Genomic DNA, 16,683 nt, shown 5'->3' with positions numbered 1-16,683 from the left:
GAAATCCAAATCATGAGACATGAAAGTTCAAAGAAAGTAAGGTTCAAAATAAAATTATCTTGTTTTTGTGGGTTAGAATTCAAAAAAATTAAGGTCCAAAATTCATCTTCCCCAATTTTTTATTCCGCTCTGTCTCAGTTGAAGGGGATTTCAATGTCAGGGTTGAGTCAAGGATCTTTAGTAACTACAGCTTAAGCCAGATCTCACTGGAATGGCAGCAGCTCCTACAAGACCCCTAAATTAGAAAACAACGGTTTCACCAGCAAGTCTGTAATGTACTCTTTCCTAGAGTCTACAGATTTAGTAGAAGATGCAAATTGATCATATAGCACCAGCTCTACATAGCCAGAAAAGACAATTTTTTCACAAGTATCTCAAGCAAAATAGCCAGCATCAGCATTTTGGGTTGCCAAAGACTATCACAAAGATAGCAGCCTCACCAAGAAGCCAGTTGATTGAGACCAAGAATCCAGAACATGTGCACTGTGAATTAAAACCCAGTTAGGAGAAATCTACTAGCTACATGTTAATTTCTGCACAATGGCACCTTGCACTTACCAGAACCAGGACGCCCCACCTCTGGGAAGGCACTTGGGGTCGGGGGTACCTTCTTGCAAAGGCAGAAATGTGCAGTAGAAACACCTTCAGTCATTCGACCTTATTTGTGGAGCTGTTCTTTCCCACCCAGCTGGTCAGAACCCTTTCATTTCCATGGCCATTTTGACCTTTAGGTGCCTGCGCCATAGCGTTGCAGTGAAGATGAATTCCGTCCAGTAACAGAGCTCCCACAATAACCAGGAAGCATTTTTCTTCTTGTGCTTCAGGGGCTTTTTCCACCACCCCTTTCTAGTGGAATTGCTTAGGCCTAAGAAAATCATCACCTGGGGAGGATTTCTCCATCATATTTAAATAACTGGCGTCTAGCAACTTGAGGACAAGTAAAGGGAGGGATTCTTGAGCCACATCAATGCAAACTTAGTCCATCCACTTTTGCCCTTGAAGATAGTTCAAAGCAACATAAAAAAGGAATTAAAATTGGGACTGTTTGTTCACATTACCCTCCCAGACCTAGTACTAGCACACTGAAAACTCGTCTCTCACCCGTGCTCTCTGGTCCAAAGAGAACCCAGCTGCCCCCACTGTTTAAAAAGAGCAAATACTTTTCTACTCCTTTAATATCTTAAAGGGCAGTATATGAAAAGACTTTCTCTCTCCCTATAATTGAATCCTTGCCTCGGCTTGAACTGCTTATTAAGGTCTCTTCAGCTTGCTGGCCTCTGCTAAGTCCTTCTCTATGGCCTCTGTGCCCTTGCCAAGGCCCTCTTAGAGATTCAGAGTGGCTTTTCCAAGGCCTTTTTTCCCAGGCCCGCACTGTTCAGAGCCAAGTGCACCACCATGAAAACCCACCTGGCTCAATACAAGCCTATACACACTGCCAAGATCGAAATGTCCTGCATGCACACTAAGGAGCAAGACCGCAGGGCCAAGGCCAAACCCTTGCCACTCCAGAGGCCTCCGTCACTCCCCGGGTATTCACGGGTTCTCCCTAATTGTGCACCTTATTTCTTACACGTCCACTTTCTGGCCAGCATACGACAGGCTGGAACACTGAAGCAGAACCCAATAAATAGCACCCTGTCTCCTTTTCTGAGTTTAAAACAAATGAAGAATTAAGATAAAGGAGTGGACGAAGAAGGCCCAAGTATTACTTAGTTCCTGATAAAGCTGGGTTGAGTCAGAAGAGCTTCCCGACACCCAGCCGGAGTGAGAGCCAGCAGGTCTCGTCCAAAGGGGACTTGCCTCCTTGTGGGTGGGGGCGTCAGGCTGCCCTGAGAGCAGACCTCGTGCTCCCTCGATTCCAAGAAGGAGAGTGGATGCAAATGAACTGGGCATGCCCGCTTTATTTTCCCCAAATCTGCCAATTAAATCATGCCCTTTTTCAGTTCAGCACTGAGTTTAAGAAAGGGCAGAGAAAAGTCTAAAACAACTGCCTTCACTTGGAAGGGCAATTTCTGCTTGATTTTTTTTTAAAACTAATAAAAATACTATATGTATTATTGAGTAATTACACAACTTGTTGTTTTTGTTTTTGTTTTTAAACCAAAATGGTCGAAGCTCCCACCAGGTAGGACTGTGTGCTAGGGTTATAATCTAGATTTTTTTTAAGATTTATTTATTTATTTTGGGGGGAAGGGCAGAGGGAGAGAGAAAAACCAAGCAGACTTCTTGCTTATCGGGGAGCCCAATGTTGGGCTCGATCCCACAATCCTGAGATCAGACCTGAGCTGAAACCAAGAGTTGGACACTTAACTGACTGGGCCACCCAGGCACCCCATAATCTGGAATTCTAAAGAAAAATTTCTGGGGTATTATCAATTAGCATTAGGGAATGTTTCCCCAGTAGTTTTTCAAGTTTTTGTGAAAACACATCAGTTCATACATTTATTAGCTTTGCACTTAAAAACATGATTCATTGGGACATCTGGGTGACTCAGTTCGTTAAACGTTCAACTCTTGATTTCGGCTCAGGTCGTGATCTCAGGGTCACAAGATGGAACCCCAAGTCAGGCTCAGTACTAGGCATGGAGCCTGCTTATGATTCTCTCCCTCTCTCTTAAAAAAAAAACAAAAATATAACAAAAACAAAAGACGATACAATTTGGAGCAAGATATAAATAAAAGCTTTTCTCAGTTTCAGGGACAAATGCTTCCAAACTTCTCAGATTCCCTCCACTTCCTCTTCCAGTCTTTCAGGCAGTCAGTGCCCCACCCATGCAAGTCACCCCACTTCCAGACTGCAGTGAAACAGCCAAGCCGCAAGGTATGAACTTGATTTTCTGAGGGGGGCCATAGAGTGGCCAGACCACACCCCCAGGGAGTTCAGGGGGTTTAGCTCCCTGTAGGGGGAAACCTTGGCCAAAGGAAATGGAGACAGGAGGGGGCAGGCAGGTAAATGCCCTCATGTCTCTCTTTCTTGGACTGCTCTGAGGCGTAGCTTCTTCCTGCAGGCTTTCTGAAGAATCCGCGAGGCCTGAGCAAATGCCACTGGGAGGCCTTCCCTTGCCTCACTCTTCCCACGTAAAACTATTTGGGCTGTTTGGGGTCATCCTGCCCTTGCCTTACTTAAGGCCAACCTCAGCACTTACTGCCTCCAAGCTCCCACACAGCCAGCTTCTTAGGGAGGCAAAGACAACAATACCCGTACAGGTCATACAGGAAACCTTCCTTTTAAATACGCATCAAGTTTCTCTTTCCTCAAAAGCCCTACAGCTTATAGCTCACCCATTTCTTCTGCCTCTTCAACCTTCTCGTGAACTTTTCTTTCAAGGTTCACCCTCAGCCTGGGGTGGGGAGAGCAATTTGGTCTTCTCTCAGCATTTTCATCCTCTTCCCTGCCAGGCACTCTGCTTAATTCAACAAGCCCTCTAGAGTGAGCCGAGCCGCAAAGCCTTCAGCCTTCCCGCAGACAAGAGGGGAGGCATGGTGGCTACATCATTATGATACATTTTTTCCCTCTGGCACACAGACAGAAAACAAAATTCCAAGCAGACAAAAAGGAGAGGGAAGAAGAACTTAGGTCAGGGTGAAGCGAGTGTGGGGTCTAAGCAGGCACAAGTTTGTAGGGTTAATTGGTGGTGGAAAAGCAGATCAGGAACATGGATTTCCAGGCGGGGACAGACACCACATGAAACTGGGTTTACAATGAGGTCAAGTCACCCGTGCAAGGGGAGGCCGGGAGCTAGGAACGTGTTTTCAAGAACACTGGCGTAAGCAAGAGGAGTGCAGTTTATTTTTATTTTTTAAGATTTTATTTACTGGAGCACCTGGGTAGCTCAGTCAATTAAGCACCTGCCTTCACCTGGGTCCTGGGATTGATCCCCACTATCAGGCTCCCTGCTCGGTCAGGAGCCTGTTTCTCCCCCTGCTTGTGCTCTTTCTCCCACTCTCTCTCTCTTTCAAATAAATAAATAAAATATTTAAAAAGAGAGACAGAGCGAGCGAGCACGAGCAGGGGGAAGGGCAGAGGGAAAGAGAGTAGCAGGCTCCCCGCTGAGCACAAAGCCCAGCTCAGACTTGATACATAAATATATATTATATATGTAATATATATATTACTCATAAAAAAGAATGAAACCTTGCCATTTAAAACAACATGGGTGGATCTAGAGAGTATGACGCTAAGTGAAATAAGTCAGTCAAAGAGAGACAAATATTCATATGTGGAGTTTAAGAAACAAATAAAGAAAAAAAAAGTCTAACCAAAAAACAGACTCTTAACTATAGAGAACTGATGTTTACCACAGGGGAGGTGGATGGGGCAATGAGTGAAATACATGAAGGGAATTAAGGGTACACTTATTATGATGAGCACTGAGTTATGTGTAGAATTATTGAATCGCTGTATTTTACACTTGAAACTAATGTAACACTGTATGTTAACACTGAAATTAAAATAAAAAATTTTTAAGATAAAACACAATTTTAAAAATTATATCAAATAATAAATGACATAAAAATAACTTTGTAATAGTAAAAATTTAATGGCAAGACAGAAGAACCTTTTTTTTAACTAAATCCATGTTGACTACTATTTTTAGACAGCTTAGCTAAAAAAATATAATAAGTATCAGAAAGGCAGAAAACCTATACATCCTATATTTTTACCTTATAATGTGATACATAACAAAAGCAGCCTCTAAAATTGCTCAACTGCATGAAATTTTAAAAATTATCCCCCTTAATGTCTGTCTCATGCAGAAAATTTGGATTATACTAATAAAGTATTACTTAAAGGATATACATGGGGCACCTGTGTCATCCAAATGGTTAAGCGACTGACTCTTGGTTTCAGCTCAGCTCATGATCTCCGGGCTGTGGGATCAAGCCCGATGTTGGGCTGTGCACTCAGCACAGTCTGCTTGTCCTCTCCCTCTGCCTCTGCCCCTCCCCCTGTTTGCTTGCTTTCTCTCTCTCTCAAATAAATAAATATAATCATTTTTTTAAAGATTTATTTATTTATTTATTTATTTGACAGACAGAGATCACAAGTAGGCAGAGAGGCAGGCAGAGAGAGAGGAGGAAGCAGGCTCCCCGCTGAGCAGAGAGCCCGATGCGGGGCTCGATCCCAGGACTCTGGGATCATGACCTGAGCCGAAGGCAGAGGCTTTAACCCACTGAGCCACCCAGGTGCCCTAAATATAATCATTTTTAAAAGTGTATGTGTGTGTATATATATATATATATATATATATATATATATATACACACACACACACACACAACCACACACATATATACAAATTCATATAGAGAATTTTAAAAGAATCTTTTGTCCATTTTTAACTGGGTGGTTTTCTCATTGATAAATCTTAAAAATTCTTACATGTTCTGTATACAAGTCCTTTGTCAGATATGTGATTCAAAACTATTTCTCCTAGACTATGGTTTGTCTTTTCATTCTCTTAATGGTCATTTCACACAATAAAGGTTGTTAATTTTGATGAAGTCCAATTAACAATTTTTTTCTTTCATGAATCGTGCTTTCATTGTCATATCTAAGAAATCTTTCCCTCATCCAAGTTCACAGACATCTTCTTCTACATTTTCTTCTAGAAGCTTTATTTTTTTAAAAGATTTTATTTATTTATTTGACAGACAGAAATCACAAGTAGGCAGAGAAGCAGGCAGAGAGAGGAGGAAGCAGGCTCCCTGCTGAGCAGAGAGCCTGATGTGGGGTTCAGTCCCAGGACCCTGGGGATCATGACCGGAGCCGAAGGCAGAGGCTTTAACCCTCTGAGTCACCCAGGCACCCCTTCTAGAAGCTTTATAGTTTTACATTCTACAGTTAGGTCTATGATCCATTACGAGGCTTTTGCATATCCATTTTTGCCTAAGGTGAAAAGTATACGTCAAGATTCTTTTTCTTTTTTTCTTTCCTCTTTTTTTTTCTTTTTTCTCTTCTCTTCTTGTCTGTGTGTGTGTGTGTGTACATGTGTATGGTTGTTATTTGTTTCAACACCATTTACTGAAAAGTTTATCCTTCCTACAATGAATTGGTTTTGTGCTTTTATTAAAAATCGGTTGACAATAAATGGGTGTGTCTATTTCTGGACACTGTATTCTGTTCCATTGATCTTGGTGCCTATCCTTTCAATAAATACCACCACTCTCTTGACTACTGTAGCTTTCATGAATAGATAAATCTATTTTTTTTTTCCTTAAGGATTTTATTTATTTGGCAAAGAGGGAGAGAGAGCACAAGCCAGGAGGGGAGAGGCAGAAGGAGAAGCAGACTCCCCGCTGACCAGGGACTCCAAGGCAGGGCTCCATCCCAGGACCCAGGATCACGACCTGAGCCAAAGAGAGACACTTAACCAATGAAGCCACCCAGGTGCCTCTTTTTTTTTTTTTTTTTTTTTTAGATTTTATATATGGAGGCATCTGGGTGGCTCAGTGGATTAAAGCCTCTGCCTTTGGCTCAGATCATGATCCCAGAGTCCTGGGATCGAGCCCCGCATAGGGCTCTCTGCTCAGCCGGGAGCCTGCTTCCCATTCTCTCTCTGCCTGCCACTCTGCCTACTTGTGATCTCTATGTCAAATAAATAAAAAATAAAATCTTTAAAAAAAAGAAAGATTTCATGTATGTATTTGACAGAGAGAGATACAGCAAGAGAGAGAACACAAGCAGGGGTAGTAGGAAAGGGAGAAGCCAGCTTCCCACTGAGCAGAGAACCCGAAGCAGGGCTGGATCTCAGGATTCCACAATCACGGTCCAAGCCAAAGGCAGAAGTTTAATGACCGAGCCACCCAGGCGCAACCCCTCCCCAGCTACCTTTTGTTTTGTAATCTCTACACTCGATGTGAGTTGTGAACTTCCCGCTCCAAGATCAAGAGTCCCTTGCTCTACCGACCGAGCCAGCCACGTCCCGGTACCTCTATTTTTTTAATCCAAAAAGTTCCATCACTCATATGTGTCAGTTTGAGCAAGTTATATAACCTCTCTCAACTTCGATTTTCTCAGATTTGAAAAGAGGATATTAGTAGGACCTGTGTGAGAGAGCGATTACAAGGACTAACAAGCCAAGGCACAGTAGCAGACGTTGCTTATCTTGGTTCCAGCACTCCTCCTCTCTTCCCAGATCAGCATCTCCTTCTTTTGGGGAAAAAGCTCTTCTTCCTCACTTCAAGCACAGGGTCCTGTTAGAGTTTTCAATCATACTACCATGTCCCCACCCTGGCCTCAGGGACTGTTGGTCAAGGGATGGACACAGGAGCCAAGCACAGCTAATTAAGAGACTTTCTCCCCTCCGCACTAGGAAAGACTGAATTACTGGCCCTAACCTTTGCTCCTCCGTCTATCCACACACTTCACCTGTAATTTACAGGTTTTATCACTCAGGAATAAGTCTGTTTCCTTGAATTTTAGCTTTGGAGTTGGCCACGTGACTTGCTTTGGCAACTAGAATGAGCAGAAGAGACAAGAGTATGGGTTTTATCTAGAATTTAAAAGGCCGTAGGCTCCTTCTTGTCCCCGTCAATAGGTAAGAAGAAAAGGTTTTCACTTGAATGAAGATGGAGTTTTGATCAAACATCAAACTGGACAATTTCAGTTACTAAACTGCCACTCCAAGTGAGGATTTTTATTCTACGAGCCTCAGCCAGAGACAAGTGAAGGTTCTGCCCATGAAACAGGCCTTAACGGGGCCGGCGTGCCACCACACGACAGTGCATTCTGATTTTACCCATCTTCGCGTCATGCTTGTTCGAATATTTTTAAATCGTTTTATCTTCTTGTATCTCCTATCCTATCATCTCTATTTTATCTAACCTTAATCCTTCTCAACAGCTTTCTCTTGACTTATTGACATGCTTTTTGTTCTTTCTTTTCTTTTGAAATGTTTCTTCTGATCCATTTTCCTACTGGCAAATCTCGGTAATGGGGAATATTAGAACTGAAAACAGCATTCCTTTGCCCTTTCTGGGCAGTATTGTGCTGGGTCCTCCGAGAGGCGGGCACCAAGATGGAATTAGACACGCAAGAAGTTTACTAAGGGGGACGCCTGGGTGGCTCAGTTAAGCTTCTGCCTTCAGCTCAGGTCCTGATCCCAGGGTCCTGGAATCAAGCCCCACGTTGCAGGGAGCCTGTTTCCCCCAAAAGGGAAGAAAAAAAAGAAATTTACTAGGGTAAACATCTGTAGAGGAAGTGAGGAGGAGCCAAGAGAAGTTGTGGAAGCTGTCAAACCATGATGTATCTCTGACTGTGAGGGAAGGGGAGTGGGAGGGAAGAAAGGCTGAGTGAAAGTGTGTTGGATCACAGTGGGGTTCTCAAAACAGTTTAGCAAGGCCACATGGGAGTCCTCAAGCCAGTCACCTGAAACCCACGCCTGACTCTGTCCTGAGACCATGTTTTCCAAGGCTGCCTCCATCCAGTAACAGAACACAAAAGCGATACTGAAGAGCCCTGAGACTCCTCTGACTGTTCCTTCCACATGACTACATCTATCTCGGCTTCGCCTATCTTAGATCTGTCCCTTCTCACACTTCCCTTCTGTGCATCCTTTCAAACCCAGAGTAAAATGGACCAGGAGCTTCTTTACTTACGGGGAAGGCTCTGTTTTAGGCACTTAGTAGGAAATAGATCAAAGCACAGGAGAAAAGAGACAGAGGAAACCACCTAAGTGTGATCCTAGTCTGGCTAAAAGGAGCTGGTGTGACTCTTCAAATCCAGCATTATTTACCAGAACAGGTAATTCAAATAATGTAAGGTAATTTTATTGTGGCGCCTACTCTCTAAGTATTTTCCATTTAGTGGCAGAAGGCAACTGGTAGTCAACTCAGGGTTCAGTTTCACTCCTGTCCAAGTCCACACAGAGAACTGATTTTAATAAGAGTTCTACTGATCCCCCAGAATTCTATACCATGAAGTAAAAGGAAAGTAATCTTTGCCTACAAAAAGCAGATTGTAGCAGATGATTACCATACCCACGGGGCAATGTCAGGAATAGACCCACCGAATGTCTAATTCCATGAGCCATGCATCCATGCATTACTAACACAGACTCCAAATCATAATTCCCCGAGCTTAGCAAGACCAGACTAGACATCATATGTCCTCATCTTGTTCCTCCACGCCTCGGTGCCTTTGTAGAGTCTGTTCAGCCAAACGAATCACCCTTCTACTCTCGTTTGTTGGGTTTGGGCCCAGCAAATTCCTATTTATCCTTCAATAGTTAACATAACATCTGCTCCACAAAAGCCTTCCCAGAATTTCCCTCTCCCACGTGTACACTCACAGAAGGTTTTTCAAACCTATCTCATTGTTAATACATAACTCATTGTACTGTGATCACACACACACACACACACATACACATACACACACACACACACACACACACACACCTTTTGAGTTTCTTAGGGGTTTAAGAGCAGGGATGATTTTTTTTATACCTAATGTTTAGCATACGGTAGGTGCTCAATACATTTTTATTGGAAAAAAGGAGGGAAGGAAAAAAGAAAATTGATATACAAAAAAAAAAGAAAGAAAGGAAGGAAGGAAAACTGATACAGAACTCCCTGTCAGATAGATATTTTCCTGAACTTTGTGCAAAGGAGCTGCGTCAAAGCTACATAGGTCACTCTCCCTCATTCCAGGTGCGAGAGCCACAATTCATACAGTTATGTTAGCTATCATGATGATTCAGTCAGCTTACCAGAGAAGAAATCATGCCCAGCACTAATGCAGTTATATCATATCAACATGGCCTTGTTCTCATTTGAGTAATTAGGAAATATTGTGCTTAGAAATGAGACACTGGTCCTACAAAGCAGGTCTGAGATGCCAGGCCTGAGGAAAATATACCTATTATTCCAAGCATGGGCCATGTGACATCGGATTATCCAGTGTTCCAACATGCCCTTGGCTTTGAATTGTCCTCATGTTCCTGAAGTAAAGAATAATGTGTAGTCAATGTTCGCTTCACACAGAACAGAACGACTAAGGAAACCGAATGCATGTTCCAGCTGCTAAAACTGAATGGAAGAAAGCATTTATATGAAAAGACGATGCAAATTGGAGAGAGTGGGGAGTGATGGGAATGGATGCTAAGGAACATCACAGGTAGGGAGAGGATGTATTCTGAAAAAAAACTTTTCAAAAATACAAGTGTATTGAAAAATGCACTTTTCAAATACATGAGGCACCGACCCATGTTTGAATAAATCAGCTTTCTCCAAGTGGGCCTAATACTGAATTGCACTCTTATTAACAATAGCTGACATTTTGTAACACTTGCTTTAGCCACCATTTCCCCACATTATAATAATGTATTTATAAAGCACTTTCAGATACATTATTTCAGTGGCTCCTGATAACAGCCTTGTGGGGAGGTTATTAGTTTCCCTCATAAGCTAGGCGTCCTACACGAAGACATGACTTTACCTACAAGTCTGCCATGGCCTGGTTCACTGAGATATTGCCGTGGCCCGCTGAGGAAGACTGCCTTAGATTTAGATTTTTTCTTTTTTTTTTTAATTAACATATAATGTATTATGTGTTTCAGGGGTGCAGGTTTGTGATTCATCAGTCTTACACAATTCACAGCACTCACCATAGCACACACCCTCCCCACTGTCCATCACCCAGCCACCCCGTGTCTCCCACCCCCCTCCCCTCTAGCAACCCTTAGTTGGTTTCCTGAGATTAAGAGTCTCTTGTGGTTTGTCTCCTTCTCTGGTTTCATCTTGTTTCATTTTCCCTTTTCTTCCCCTATAATCCTCTGTCTTGTTTCTCAAATTCCTCATATCAATGAGATCATATGATAATTGTCTTTCTCTGATTGACTTATTTCACTCAACCTAATACCCTCTAATTCCATCTACATTGTTGCAAACAGGACTGCCTTAGATTTCAAGTAACCCACTCTGTCTCTGCCCACCCACCCCACTGCTCCCCTAGCTGTGGGTGTAGTCCCACCCAAGAAGCAACTAGTGTCTCCAGGGCCTGCCAGGTTGAAAAGAAGACCTAAGCCTGAACTCTTCTCTCAAAATTACCTTCAACATAGCATCTGAAACCCAGATAAATGAGAAAAATGTCCTGAGGAACTCTTCAGGCACACAAAAGAAATGACTTCTTTAGTGAGACCCCCTCACTAAATAAACAAATAAGCAGGGTAGGGGGATGGGTGAGCCAGGTGGTGGGTGTTAAGGAGGACACATATTGCATGGAGCACTGGGTGTGGTGCATAAACAATGAATCTTGGAATGCTGAAAAAATAAAATTAAATTTAAAAAAAAATTAGCAAACATCACTTGGCTCTTACCTTGCTACATCTCCCCAAAAGCAAGCCGGGTCCCCCCTTCCCAGGCCAATGAAGTAGGAGGTAGGAGAGCTAACATGAACAAGTTTGGCAAAGAGAGGACTGGGTTTTCTTCCCTAACCTACAAGGCGGCCTTGGAAACACCAGACTCTCTATGCAACTAAAAAGCAAAAGGAAGTTCTGAGACAAGCTCGTATTTTTAAAAAACTCCTTCCTTTAGGCTCTCCAAGCTTATGGGAACATAAAATGGTCTTCTCCCTTAAGAAGGGGTTTCCAGACCTTAAAGTGTCCCATGCTGGTTGTAGCCTGCCACAGAAAGTTATCTACTAATCATAGCTCAGTAGCATCCTCTGTTTGTCTTCTTCCTAAAGAAACTTTGCTAAGCGATACTCTTCTTTCCATCTTGCCCCTGGAGACACAGAGAGGAAGGTACAAGAAGTACTGAGATTTTCCTGCAGTCATTCCAAAGCTTAGCAGGCACATTGTTTTTGTTCTTAATGAAACAATTATTAAAGATTAGGGGGTATCATTTTTCCATAAATGGCAAGATATTGCTGGCCAGAAATATTTAATCACCAGACAGTCTTCCAATCTGGCAAAAACTAAAAGAGAATGATTTGGAATCGAGTGTCACCCTGAGCCAGTTGGCCCTGTTCTCGTTGAGATTATTTACAAGAATAACAGAACGCCCTCTAAACCCACGTGAAGAGTCAGCGAGACCTAAATTTGGGCCCTGGTTCAGCAGCTTAATGTGACTGTGAACAATAGCTCCAAGGCTCAGTTTCCTCGTCGAGACAGCTGTTGCTCAGAATTTTTCATCAGGATTAAAAGAAATAATGTAGATATGTGACTCGGCACACAGTGCTCCAGGAATGTTGGTTCATGTTATTATCTCTTTAACTGTAAGGAGAGAACATCTGCTTATCAGACTACTGGGGATTCAACCCAGGCACTTCAGGGAGGTGTAAATCAAAACCCAGTATTTGGAATCATTTTTTTCCTGTTTCTTCCCACTATAAACGAGGGACAGTCATATATGCTATTAAAATTGAGCTGATAAAAAAGTATGGAAGTTTGCAACAGGTAGTCCAGGTACACCTAATATTCAGTTGCTTGCATTTTTTTGTTTTAAGAGGCTCCACACCCAGCACGGAGACCAGTGCAGGGCTAGAACTCATGACCCTGAGATCAAGACCAGAGCTGAGATCAAAAGTGGGACACTTAACCAACTGAGCCACCCAGGCACCCCCAATGGCTTGCAGTCAAACGTATTTTTTTCCAAATGAGGTCAAGAGTGGGGAGACATAATTAATGAGCAAAAATTTTCAGGCAATACTGGGCACATCTGCCTTTCTATGCGCAAGGAGAGAAAGGCTGAAGGCCGATGCCTTAAGGGACCTTGGTATTTGTAGTAGGTTTCCAACTACCTGTTTGAGCCAGGCTTGGAAGAACTTTGTAATTGTCAACAAATTTTTAAGGAAACAGAGAGACCGCGATATTAGGTTAGCACAGCTAGTTCACAGGAATATTATGCTAGATCACAGCTCCACTCTCATATGTTTTTAGCCTAGTTAAACCTATTTAAACAAGAATGAAATGTCTTCTAATCTAAGAGGTATGAAATTACCCGCCCAACCTCAAGAGGAAAAGTGCACTAGGAAGATGGGAAGCTGAAAGAAAGTTAATAAAGTAGATTTTTTTCCCCTTTTAGAAGTTTTTTAGCACATAAAATGTATCTTTACCCTGCAAGTTACCCCAAGATACATTTTTAAAATATTATTTACAGTTGCTCTCCAGGAGAGGATACATTTCAAATGTATCTTGATTAGACAGTCCCATGTAACAAAAGTTCCTTTCCTTGGAAATGCCTGCAGGAGTTCAGCAAACATAGTAACTTCATTTGTCTGTAACACTGATACGCTTTTCCTGTGCCAGCTTTTGCCTGCTCCTTTTTAAGACACAAAGAATGCCCATCTTCTCAATCTCCCTAGCTTTCAGGCCACCTGACAATAGCACAATGCAAATCACTCAGGAAGTACATATTTAAGTAGCCACTATATAACAGGAGTTTAGCAGAGGTATCCTGGGGGAAAAGAACCAAAATCAATGACCCCCTGCAAGATGTGTGTATTCTCCTCATTCAAAGCCTCACCCCACTATCCGTATCCACCTGCCAGGCCCACTTTATCTCTGTATGGCCCGGAACACCTCCCCACCCTGGCCCCCCAGCCAGGAATCTATCTCTTGCATAGCTACCAATCAGAATCAGTCCCCTGCTCAAAAATCCTCAAGAACTTCTCTCTATCAGTTAAGATTTGCATTTGGCAGCTAGTAACAGAGACCAGAAATAATAGTGGCTTAAACAAGATAAAAGTGTATTTTTCTTTTCTTTAAAGGAATTCTGGAGATAAGCAGTGCTGAGCTGTTAAGGCACCCCCTATAGTTCCTGGATCTTTGTGCTCTACAATGCACCTTCTATCCTCAGAAACAAAGGATGCCTCCTCAGGTTGCATCCACCTTATCCACCTTCTAGGCAGCCAGAAGGGGACAGACTGGCAGATGTCAAACTTTTTTTTCAAATGCCTTGAGGGGCCTAATGCAATGCATCATACTTTCGGGCACTCCTTCAATAACTGCCAGGTCCATGAATGAAGAAGTTCTGTGGTTGGATGATTTGGCATCTACAAAACTAGCAAATGTTAACAGGATACCCAGGGCACCATATTAGAAACTATACAGTATCATCTGAAAGTCAGAAAAGGACGCCCTGCTTTAAAACAGCTATATAATTGGCTTTCCACCATACTTGGCCTTCTCAGAGTTACAGAGATTTACTCTGCTGGGTTAAGGGACTGTGTTTCCAGACCAAGGCACTGTACTATGCTGAGGAATCAAAGAGGGTTAAAATAAGGATAAGGCAACTTCCAACATACACAAACTGAATGCATACATGAAAAACACTCAAGACGACCTAGCAGCCCAGGAATGCCAATATCAATAGGCATTTCGGAGAAGGGTACGAGGTCTGGGAGCCTTGCTCGGTAAAGGTGTGAGTCAAGGGATTTGTTACCGCACTAACCAGGTGCAAGCAGAAGAGGTAAGTGTGGGGAGGAAAGGAAAGCCACCCAGGGCTGGCTGGTGGATACAGTAATTGGCCCATGGTTGTCTGTGTGCAGTATGAAGGAGTGGAGGCCTTAGAAGAGGGGGTGATGGACAGGCAACCAGGGAGAAAGAGCAGAAAGTAAAAGTACGAACCATCTGTGCACAACGGACATCTGTGCAAGTTCAGCATGGGTGTCCTAAAGGAAGTGTCTCCTCCAGAATCCAGGGCCTCTGGGTTTCCGTCCTGCCTCAGCAAGCCACAAGGTGGGTAACTTTAGGCAGTTGACAACCTCTCGGGGCTTCAGTTGTCTCAAAAGAGAGGCTTGGGCTAGATGATTTAAGGTCCTTTGCCAGCCATAAAGTGACCATCACTTGGTACTATTGGCTCCTGTTTTAGCAGATGCAGAAAAGGTTGGTGAAACCTAGGAGAATGAGTGAGAGCAGGTTAGACACAGGGAGACAGGACGTGGAACCATCGTGTGGAAACCAGAACCAGGAGGCCCCTCTGCAGCTCTTCACCACAGCCCCAAGGTGTTTTCTTGGATGGAGACAGCACGGAGCCCAGGGAAAGCCTCTTCTCATATGAGGGCTGGGTGCAGCTTAGTCCAGAGACCAAAAAAAAAAAAAAAAAAAAAAAACACTAATAAAATAGCAAGCACACACGTAGCTATAATTTTTATGCAGGCTTTGTTCTAAATTGCTGACCTATTTTTAATTTTTTTTTTTTCTGGAGAAAGATGGTTTTAAGATTGTAGAGAAAGAGGCAAAGCAGGAAACAGAATTAAGTTATGTAAAGCACTTGGGCCATGGGCACTCCTCCTGGTCCTCATGGTCCTCACTGCAGACAAACCAAAGGGCTCAGGGAGACCCCTCCCCCTCCTCCCACATAACCACCCTCTGTGTTCTCCAGAGGAGCAGTGGGTCTCCCACTGACGGAGTCCCTCAGGTGTGTAACCCCAATCCTGGGCCCCCGGCTGCCATATTCAGTGGAGGACAGAATACAGATAAGTGGTTAATTCCTCCCTCTCCCTTTCCATCAGCACCATCTCCCGATTTTGAGGGAAGATGTGTTTGATTTTGTTTCCCTGTCAGAGGGGAGGCGGGGAGGCGAAGGGCAGGAAAGAGAAAGAAAACAAAGAGAAGATGTGGGAGCTGTTTCAGGCCTGGGGTTTCCCTGGAGCTACTGTTTAGAGCTTTGTTTTTGAGAAATATGAAAAGACTGACACTCTTCCTAGAGACTGGAACAGAAGTAATCGGGACCGAGCTGGGAAGTACAGGTCACTTAGATTTGCTCCCAAAGCCCCTGAACTGATGGCTGAGGAAATGAACAGGGAGCCGTTAAAGTGCCAACACCTGCTCCTACGGGAGGGACAGCTTCTCCTGGAGTCACGGACCAAGGGCAGGGCGTTATCTCAGTTTGGCCAGCAGAGGTCTCTCTTTTCCTATCTTAAGGGTTTGTTTTTTAAAAAACAAAAACAAAAACAAAAAAATAGAACTCTGTGGTTTGCTCGTTTTTCTCATCGCTCCTCTGAAGTCTCCTTCCAAAAGCAAATAAATGGTGAATCCTTTGGTCAAACTATTTGTAAACATTCCAGCCAGTCGCCCAGTAAAAATGGAAGGCAAAAAAAATGTTGAGCTATTTGAAGAAAAAATGATTCGGTGTTCACCCCTAGGCTGAGGATTCACACCCACTGTTCTTGCAAAGGGCACACCAGGGGCGCACCCCTAAAACGACAGGCCACTGGCTCATCATGTCAGAGAAGAGAGAAGGCAAGCTGAACTGGCAGCTGGGGGAGCCCAAGTGGTGGGTAAGATGCACACCTTCAGCTTCTATCACTCAACAGAGGACACCAGGAGGTGGGATTTGCAGGGCGCAGCGGGGGTAGGGGGGTGGGGTGGGGGTGGGGGTGGGGGGTGTGTGTCCCCCACCGAGCCAGCAATGTATCGGTTGTGGCCAGTATCTGCCCTGATGGTCCAAAGACTTCACATCCCCTTCGTTTACTGAAACCAGAGTTTGAAAACATGTTTTCTGTTGTGTGTGTTGAACAGCATTGCAAAGAAACATAAAGGTGCCAGCCTCAGCCCACATCCAGTGGAAATGATCCTGATCAAGACTAAGAGCTTTGGGGCACCTGGGTGGCTCAGTGGGTTACGCCTCTGCCTTTGGCTCAGGTCATGATCTCAGGGTCCTGGGACTGAGCCCTGCATCTGGCTCTCTGCTCAGCAGGAGCATGCTTCCCCCCTCTCTCTCTGCCTGCCTCTC

The 16,683-nt window shown here is 43.7% G+C and overlaps 1 protein-coding gene across 14 annotated transcripts in view; it reads right to left on the bottom strand.

Moving 5' to 3' along the window:
* The window catches only part of APOLD1 (apolipoprotein L domain containing 1), a 50,280-nt gene that overhangs the window by 26,311 nt on the left and 7,286 nt on the right, over positions 1 to 16,683 (bottom strand). For 11 of the 14 annotated variants that reach the window (XM_032347367.1, XM_032347370.1, XM_032347360.1 and 8 more), the window contains exons 1-2: positions 3,283 to 3,458; positions 559 to 995 (exon numbers count right to left, since the gene is read on the bottom strand). The exons of 2 other annotated variants lie outside the window; for them this stretch is intronic. The gene's annotated coding sequence lies outside the window, so the exon portion shown is untranslated. Of the gene's footprint in view, positions 1 to 558; positions 996 to 3,282; positions 3,459 to 16,683 lie in introns of those variants that run through there. One more of the 14 variants, XM_032347368.1, reaches the window with a different exon arrangement.

The sequence above is a fragment of the Mustela erminea genome, chromosome 6 (genome assembly GCF_009829155.1).
Source record: "Mustela erminea isolate mMusErm1 chromosome 6, mMusErm1.Pri, whole genome shotgun sequence".
Classification (NCBI taxonomy): domain Eukaryota; kingdom Metazoa; phylum Chordata; class Mammalia; order Carnivora; family Mustelidae; genus Mustela; species Mustela erminea.
The sequence above is the reverse complement of the archived record's forward strand: the minus strand, read 5'-3'. Positions and strand labels throughout refer to the sequence as shown.